Source organism: Lipophrys pholis (genome assembly GCF_963383615.2).
Source record: "Lipophrys pholis genome assembly, chromosome: 11".
NCBI lineage: Eukaryota > Metazoa > Chordata > Actinopteri > Blenniiformes > Blenniidae > Lipophrys > Lipophrys pholis.
Window position 1 is genome coordinate 30,553,209 of NC_137631.1, and position 8,386 is coordinate 30,561,594.

An 8,386-nucleotide genomic window follows, 5' to 3' on the forward strand; every position below is an offset into this window, starting at 1 on the left:
GTGAGAGGCCCGGGTCCTGGTGGCCGCCACAACAACTTTGCACTCTGATATGCTGAGAGCGATCAGTTCAATATGACTGGATCCATTTTATAGTGTTTATGGAAAAATTAAAGTTGTGTAATTTAGTCAGCAGGTTGTTGTGATTTACTGTATCAAACCCTTTTCGTAGGTCAAGGAAGACTGCACCATAACGCCTCCCTTGTCCAACAAACCTCGAATGTTCTGGATAAGGAAACATGTGGCAGTTTCTGTGGAGTAACTGTCTCTAAAGCCAAATTCCATCAGGTGTAGGGCAAAGGAGGTAGTGTTGAGGTGTTCAATTAGTTGATTTGCGACCAACTTTTCAGCAACTTTGGACATTATGGGAAGAATATTTATAGGTCTGTAATTAGCCAAACACTGTGGGTCACCATCTTTGAATACTGGGACAACCACAGCAGATTTCCACATGCTAGGTAACATTCCCTGCAATGGAGACCGATTGATTCTATTGGCAATGGGTCGTGTGACTGATGTATGTAGCACCTGAAAGCGAATGCTTGTATATAATGTATTTCTGTGTTTACAGTTAATATTGTATTCAACTTTAGTTGGTTATTTTCTGTTCTTGTGTTCATGTAGTTAATCATATTGGCCAGCAGGGGGCCGAGTGAAGACTGTATAAGATAAACAGAGCCAGTCAAGTGAGAGAAGAGGAGTGGCTTTGGTTTTGGTTTCCGGTGTTGAAGGCGAAGCTGTGTGTGATCCCGTTTGGTTTGATGGTGACTTGGTTCTGTACCTGTCCTGCCAGTAGTAAATAAAGTCAACTGATCTTCACGCCACGTCGATGCCGTCTGAGTGGTGTAACATTTTGGAGGTCCCACCGAGATCGAGACGGACATTATTTCACGGCAGAGGACTGGTTTCAACTCCAGAAAAGCGGTAAAAATCGGACATGTGCGCTGTCAGAGTCAACTAAGTGAGCTAACGCTAGCTCTAGAGAACAGTTGACGTGTAGTGGGAGCTACGCAGTCTCGTTTCTGTGTTTTTTTACGCAAGTTGCTACGAGTTATAGTTTGATGCAAAGATGTCGGAGCAGCGAGAAGAGTTTATGTTGGAGATAGAAGCGAAATTAACTGGACTGAGCTTGAAACAACTACGGCAAGTCTGTGAGTTTTGTAAAATTACTGAAAAAGACTCCGAGGACATTCAGAACAAGACGCGCCGTGCGCTCGTTAAGCTCATTGTTAACTTTTGCGAACGTGAGGAGCTGTTGGAGAGAGAAGATGAAGGCATGACGGTGCTTTTGGAGTTGAACGATGCACTCGATGCTATGCGGGAGGTCCCAGCGGAGACCGACGACGCGGGAGCGGCGCCATCTTACTCATCGCCTGCAGCTGGCGACAAGGAGGAGGAGACGGTGGGCCAAGCTCAAGGGGCGTTGGGACGACAACATGGCTACTTTACACCGCCATCTTCTAAGACACAAGTCATGCACGAGACATCGCGGGAGAAGGAAACTCAAAGCAGAGGTAGAGAGTCCATGAGCAACAACGGCTGGCCTTCCAGTGCTGTCAGAAAGGACTTCAAGATAAATGGACAAATCGGTGAGTCAATCTCGAAGGACAGTCTGAGCTTCAGCAGCCTTGAACACCAGATTGAAAGTGGATTAAGGAAAGGTTACCCAGAAGTGGAAGTCGTGGAGGCTGTAATTCGTGCTGTAAATCCTCGCTTGAAACTGAGAAGTTATTTAGAGGGTAAAATAGACCTCACCCTAGCTACTCTCAGGCAAATCTTAGGAGCCCACTATGCAGAAAAAGATGCAACTGTACTGTACCAACAACTGACCAAAGCTGTACAGGGGCCTGGGGAAAGTGCACTTGACTTTCTAGTGCGAGTTCTGGATTTGCGGCAAAAGGTCCTGTTTGCATCTGAACGTGCTCAGTCTGGCCTGAAGTATAACAAAGAACTAGTATATAGCCAGTGTTCTCAATCCATCATGACAGGCTTGTCAAATGATAACATCAGAACAGAAATGAGAATCTATCTCCAGGATGAGACAAGTAGTGATGAGTCGCTTTTACAGAAAATGCAAACTGCCGAATACAATGAAAATGAAAGAGCTCAAAAGAGTAAAGCCACAACTAAAGCAGCTTACAGGGCAGGTTTGAGTGCAGTTGAGAGAAGTGAGGATGAGGATGGCCCTTCACCAACCCCGGTTTGTACTAAGCCCAAAAAGCCAATTAAAGATAACTCTCTATTTACAAAAATGGAGGAGAACAACACAGCAATTAGGGAGCTCACAGGTCAAGTAGCGTCCCTTGTACAAACTGTCCAGCACAGGGGCAAAATTGTCGACTACAAAACAACCCAGGCTCAAGTAGATACTTTTAAAAGACCGAAGAGACAATGTGTGGCATGTCAGCAAGAGAAAAAGGATTGCACCCATTGTTTCAAGTGTGGCAGTGACACACATTGGGCAAGGGGTTGCAAAGTGGGGGGCAGACAGAAATATTCGGGAAACGTGTAGAGGCTGTGACTGGGGGACGACCCATAGCCTCTGAAGTAAAGTCCCAGAATAACTCAAAGCTGAAACCTCAAACAGGGTGTGTAGACTTGTGCAAAGTTAAGGTGGAAAGAAAAAAACTTCCAGCTTATCATCCCTCAACATCTTCAAAAGTAAATGTGAACCTCAAAGATTACCAACCCTCTCACTCAAACAAGCCTAGTACAAAATGCAAACAAGTGGCACAACTAGTTGGCAAAAAGTGTCTTGTCTGGTGCAAAATGAACAATGTTAAGACACAAGCCTTGTGGGACACAGGAGCCCAAGTGTCCATTATGAGTGAGGCTTGGAAATCTCAAAACTTACCTGATACGATAACCCGTCCAATCAGCGACCTGTTAAATAGTGATGAACTACTGGACTTAAGAGCTGCGAATGGCTCAGCAATTCCCTTTGAGGGCTGGGTTCCAGTTAGTTTCAGTCTGTGTGATCCAAATGCAAAACAGGCAAAGGCTGAGGAGATATTAGTTCCAGTTCTCGTGAGTAGAGACATATTGCAGAGGCCTATAATAGGATTTAATGCCATTGAGGAAATTCTAACAAACAAGGAAGACCAGATTCAGCCCAGTGAAAGTATTTCCTTGCTTAGAAGTGCATTAAAACTAGGATCAGAAAAGGCAGAAGCATTGCTAAATGCCATTCAGAACGCTACAAATGAGAATGTCACTTACCTTGTTCGAACAGGACGCACATCCATTGTGGTCCCAGGGGGACAAATGAAATGTATTACTTGTCCTGTTAAAACAGATGGCAAAGTAAGGACGGAAATGCTTTTTGAACCAGAGGGGAACTTATCATTGGAGGAAGGACTTAAAATCACCTGTCAACTAATAAGTGTTTCCTGTTCCTCTCGTAAAGTTAACATTTATGTGAGGAATACCCTTCAACATGACATCACAATACCAAGTAAAACGGTGATAGGGAGCATACAGAGAATAAGTGATTATAACTTGGTGCAACCAGAGGAAAACGTTGTTACTCCCGTTGTTACAGAAAGTTCACAGAGCCTATCGTGCTCCACCAACGGATCTCCTCAAGGCGGCTCTCAAGAGAAACCATATGATCCACCCGTCAACCTGGACCATTTGACCAGTGAACAAGAAGTCGTGGTGAAACAAATGCTCAGGGAGGAATCCGGCGCATTTGCCAGAAATTCAGATGATGTAGGTTACATCAAAAACTTAAAAATGGACATTAAGTTAACTGACGGTGTCCCTGTAGCCAAAACATACAATGCAATACCACGTCCATTGTATGATGAGGTCAAGAATCACATTCAGGACTTGTTGAACAAAGATTTTATCCGCAAATCCACTTCTCCATATGCAGCTGCAGTCGTTTGCGTGAGAAAAAGAGACGGGAGCCTGAGACTCTGCATTGACTACAGGGGGCTCAATAAAAAGACAATCCCAGATAGGCATCCTATACCACGCATACAGGAGATACTTGATGGTCTTGGTGGAAACGTTTGGTTCAGTGTCCTGGACCAAGGCAAAGCGTATCATCAAGGGAGCGTTAGTGAGGATTCAAAGAAATTCACTGCCTTTACTACCCCATGGGGGCTGTACGAATGGAACAGAATTCCATTTGGGCTCACAAATGCACCAGCAACTTTCCAGCGTAGTATGGAAGAGAGTCTAGAAGGCCTGAGAGACAAAATATGCATTCCATATTTAGATGATATTTTGGTGTACAGTAAAACATTCACACAGCATGTTGAGGATGTGCGAGCTGTCCTAAAACGACAAGAAGACTGGGGAATTAAACTGAGGCCAGATAAGTGTGACCTGTTCAAAAATGAAGTCCGCTATCTTGGCAAAGTGATCTCAGCTGAAGGCTACAGGATGGACAACAAAGAAATAGCAGTTGTTCAAGCGCTGAAAACCAAACCCCCAATGAACATAAAAGAACTGCGTAAACTTCTAGGTTTTCTAGGGTACTATAGAAGCTTCGTGCAAGATTTTTCTCGCCATGCAAAATGTCTCTATGACTTGCTCTCGACAGACGTAACCCCAAACACTGAGTCAAAGCCTACCTCCCGGTCAATTGGGGCTGGACAACTCCCCCCACATCAGAAAATAGTCTGGAATGACACCCACCAGCAAGCTCTGAACTATTTAGTTGATGTCCTGACTAATCCACCTGTGATGGCCTATCCAAGGTTTGAGGATCCATTCATTCTTCACGTGGATGCATCAGAACAAGGACTGGGAGCAGTCTTATACCAGAGGCAGGAAGGAAAACTCAGAGTTATTGGGTACGGCTCACGGACTTTGACACCAGCAGAAAAAAACTACCGATTGCATTCAGGGAAGCTCGAGTTTTTAGCGCTCAAATGGGCTGTTACAGACAGGTTCAGAGATTATTTGTTTTATGCTCCCTCTGTAACAGTCTACAGTGATAACAACCCTGTTACTTATGTCTTGAGCACAGCTAAACTGAACGCAACCGGACATCGCTGGGTGTCTGAGCTCGCAGACTTCAACATAACACTGAAGTATCGTCCAGGAAAAACAAACGCAGACGCAGATTTTCTGTCTCGTACTCCTGTGAGTATGGACTCTTATATGAGCGAGTGTACAGAGCAGTACACCCCTGACATGTTAAACGCAATATTCTGTGCTGTTGAAATGCAAAACCGTCAAGAAGTGAATTGGGTCTCAGCCATTACCTGCAACCCAAAGGTACAGGACTTAGCTGCACATGATCAGCTTGACATAAAGGTAACACTACAGGAGTTACTACAAGCTCAGTTGCAAGACCCACACATATCCCACATACTCCAGTTGAAAACATCAGGGGAAAAACCAGACAGGAGAGCTATAAAGATGGACACGCCAAAAACTAAACAGCTGTTACATGAATGGAAAAGACTACATGTTTCGCAAGATGGTCTGTTAAAACGTAAAACGGCAACATGTACTCAAATTGTGCTTCCGGAACAGTACAAAGAACTGGTGTACAAGTACCTGCATTGTGAGATGGGACATTTAGGGGTAGAACGAGTTTTACACCTTGCGAGGCAGAGGTTTTATTGGCCTGGGATGCAAAAAGATATTAACTTTTTCATATCAGAAATATGTAAATGCAACATCCAGAAAAAACCCCCAGTGCAGAGCAGAGCCCCAATGTGCCATGTGCCTGCAACAGCACCATTCGAAATGGTCTCAATAGACTATCTTCATCTTGAAAAAAGCAGGGGAGGGTATGAGTATATTTTAGTGATCATTGACAACTTCACTAAGTTTGCACAAGCCTACCCAACCCGCAACAAATCAGGCAAAACAGCGGCTGACAAAATCTTTAATGATTTCTCTCTTAAATTCGGTTTCCCTGCTAAAATACATCACGATCAAGGCAAGGAGTTTGAGAATCAGTTATTCAGACGGCTGCAAAAATACACTGGTATGACCAACTCAAAAACAACTCCTTACCACCCGCAAGGAAACCCAGCTGAAAGGTTTAATCGTACCTTACTATCAATGCTGCGGACCTTGGATGAAGAGAAGAAGGAAAAGTGGAGTGAATACGTGAGTAAAGTTGTACATGCGTATAACTGCACCATCAGTGAGGCAACAGGATATTCTCCTTTCTACTTACTTTTTGGTAGAAATCCCCGCCTACCAATCGATCTGATCTTTGGAATTAATGAGGAAAAAGGATGTAATTCACACCAGGAGTATGCTCAGAAATGGCAGCAACAAATGAAGGAAGCGTATGACATCGCATCTAAAACCATCAAAAAGACTACAATAAGGGGAAAAGTGTATTATGATCAAAAGAGACAAAGTTCAGTGCTGTCCCCCGGTGACAGGGTCCTTGTGAGAAATATGTCAGAGCGTGGGGGACCGGGAAAACTACGTTCATACTGGGAGAATCAAATACACATTGTCATCTCACAAAAAGGGAAGGACAGCCCGGTTTATGAAATAAAACCTGAATGTGGCACAGGGAGAGGCAGAATCCTCCATCGTAACATGTTAATGCCATGTAATGCTTTACCACTTCAAGAACCCGCCCAAAGCACTGTAAGAGGACAAAAACCTGATGGCCAACACAAAAAGACACTCAGGAGCAATACCCAAAATGAAACATCAGAAAGTTCAGATGAGGAACAACATTACTGGGCTCATAGATTGAGGAACCATCACCACCAGCCCACAGATCAAAATGTTGCACCCCCTATCATTCCTGAAACGGCACCGCAGCCCGAACTTAATGTGGAAGCAGAGGAGTTCAGGGTTGAGACTCCGGTTCAAATGCTGTTGAATGATGACTTCTCCAGGAATGATACAACCGAACATGATGCTCCAGAGGACTCTCAAACTGGTCAGGCAGCAGACCTGCCAAGTTGTCTAGGACCCGAGTTCACTGACACACAGCCACGTAAGTCACAGAGAGAAAGACGACCCAAAGAGACGCTGACGTATGACTCATTGGGCCAACCTACTCACCGTGTGATAGGGCCTTACATTAACCCACTGTATGTGAACACGTTGGCATCAGTACATGGACAATACAGTGTGCCTTGGATACCTGTACAGATGTTTGGTCAACATCTGGTATATCCCACCCTCGTTCCCACAGGATATTACTAAAAAAAAAGGAAATTTTTATGTCACTGTGGACTGTTGTGATTACTCTGTGTGGGATCGAGACAGTAACATGGACTGTTTAACTGAGTGGTTACTGTATAATGTGAAAATATGAAGAAAGAAAATAACAAAACGTGATTTGAATGTGATGTCAAATTACCTACTGTGATTCTTACACTTGTCTGGTTTAAAGAAAAAAAAGATTTTTCTTTTAAAGGATGATATCTGCTATGGGTTATGTAACAAAGGTTCCCGTGGTCATCTAGAAAATTTGGAATGAGTTATGACATTGAAATTATGTAAATGGCAATTTGGTAAAGGTATGTCAGTTAAGTTGAAGCTTCCATGGAATGTATAGAGGAATGACAGAAATTTGGATTTTAGAGCATTTAAATGAGTACTGCACTAATAATAATAAAAAAAAAAAAAAGAAAACTACTAAGAACTAGATTTTTCCTAGGTTTAAACACTGTAGTGTCATTGGAAAGTAAAATGTGATGAGGTCACATAGTAATGTACTTACTGGGTAAAACCCGTAGTAATGTCTTTTAGGTTCCAAAAGGAAGCTGTTGCCATTGTAGGAATGTGGAAACTAGTTATTTTTCATGTTTGAGTTATGATTAATAACATTGGGTGTGAAAGATACTTTTTAATTGCTGCTAATGTTGAGGACAACATTTATTTAGCAGGGGAGGATTGTAGCACCTGAAAGCGAATGCTTGTATATAATGTATTTCTGTGTTTACAGTTAATATTGTATTCAACTTTAGTTGGTTATTTTCTGTTCTTGTGTTCATGTAGTTAATCATATTGGCCAGCAGGGGGCCGAGTGAAGACTGTATAAGATAAACAGAGCCAGTCAAGTGAGAGAAGAGGAGTGGCTTTGGTTTTGGTTTCCGGTGTTGAAGGCGAAGCTGTGTGTGATCCCGTTTGGTTTGATGGTGACTTGGTTCTGTACCTGTCCTGCCAGTAGTAAATAAAGTCAACTGATCTTCACGCCACGTCGATGCCGTCTGAGTGGTGTAACATGTACATAGCTCTTTAATCATCATAGTGTCCAGAATAAAATGTCTCTGGTTCGAGATGGCCGCAGAGAATCGATACACTATAAAACATCTCTCTCCGAGACACTCGTTCAACTGAGAACAAGTAGAATTTCATCCATAGAGTCGATGATACTGTTTGAAGTTTCAGGTGCTAAACAACTTGCAATATTAGCCACAGAATCTACAAAGTAACGACTGAA